This window comes from Lagopus leucura, unplaced genomic scaffold (assembly GCF_019238085.1).
Source record: "Lagopus leucura isolate 7727_CA_CO unplaced genomic scaffold, USGS_WTPT01 33897-0_obj-0_obj, whole genome shotgun sequence".
NCBI lineage: Eukaryota > Metazoa > Chordata > Aves > Galliformes > Phasianidae > Lagopus > Lagopus leucura.
Window position 1 is genome coordinate 1 of NW_024965804.1, and position 1,288 is coordinate 1,288.

General features: G+C 66.8%; 1 long non-coding RNA gene across 1 annotated transcript; it reads right to left on the reverse strand.

The window, feature by feature from the left end:
- Window positions 1–150: 150 nt before the first annotated feature.
- LOC122192294 lies at window positions 151–608 on the reverse strand. Its single transcript, XR_006182579.1, has 3 exons — window positions 518–608; window positions 318–395; window positions 151–220 (listed from the first exon to the last, which is right to left on the reverse strand). It is a non-coding gene; the product is annotated as an uncharacterized LOC122192294 (long non-coding RNA).
- Between the last annotated feature and the right edge of the window lie 680 nt (window positions 609–1,288).

The window sequence follows — 1,288 nt, forward strand, 5'->3', positions numbered from 1 at the left end:
ATCCCATCCCATCCCATCCCATCCCATCCCATCCCATCCCATCCCATTCCATCCCATCCATCCCATCCCATCCCATCCCACCCCATCCCATCCAATCCCATCCCATCCCAACCTATCCCATTTCATGCTCTCCCACCCCAGCCCCACTCACGTGGGGAATGCGTTGCTGGCTCCTTGCTAGGGGACCGCGGTGGCTCTTTGGTGGGGGATTTCAGTGCCGCTGGAGACAACAGCAGAGGACAGGAGTGAGGAGGGCTGCAGGGGGCACAGCCACGCGTGGTCCCATCCCCATTGCGGCCCCATGGCTGTGGGGTTACCTGGGCACAGGGCACTGCTGTTGTAGAGCACACATGTGTCCCGTGTGGCCGCCCCGCTGCGCACGCAGCTCCACGTCTCTGCAGTGAAATGGGGCAGGGGTTTCCCATGGGGGTCCCGGGAGACCCAGGCGGGCCTGGAGCCCCACACCCCAAGCTGAAGGATGGATGGCACCGGGAGGGGGGAGGAGTGCAGCGCTCACCCGGTGCCCCACAGCCCCCCCAGAGGCAGCCGGTGCCGTTGGGCGCTGGAGGAGCGGTGGTGCACAGCTCACAGGACAGCAGCTCGCTGCATTCTGCAAAGCAAAGGGAGAAGCGGGGTCAGGGCCGGGTCCGTTCCCCACCTCCGAGTGGGAAGAACCGGTGGCCCCTCCTGGTGGGGAGCAGAGTCCCATCGGGTGGACATCCCTCACCCCAAACCACCCCATGGCGCACAGGGCTCAACCCCACTGCCCACAGCTGTGGGACGGGGATCTTTTTGGGTGTCACTGCAGGGTCACCCCATCTGCCCTCGGTGTTCTTCTACCCCCCAGTGCCCCTCTGCCCCCCGGAGCCCCACTGCCCACCAATGTGAGCCACTGCTCAGCCGCCGGCACCCCCCCCCCCCCCCCCCCTCCACGCACTCATCATTAATTGAAGGCAGTGCCAGCAGTGAGGCCCCGATCCGGGTGCCCCCCCCATCCCACATCCCAGCGGTGTTTGCACCGTCCCAAGAAGGGGCCCGGAGCCGTTCTTATGGGGATCAGCAACAACGGGGTCAGCGAAGCCTGGGGGGGGAGAGGGGGAGGCGGGGGCTGATCACCCCATCCCGGGGGCTCGGCAACGCGCCGCTAATCCGGAGCGGTGGGAGGATGGGAGAAGGGCTGTGCATTATTGATGCTGAGCTGCACGCGGGGGGGTCGGGGGGGCCGGGCAGAGCCGCTTCGCTCCTCCTGTGGGTTCTCAGGGGGGGGTCCCCATTGGATGCCCCCCCC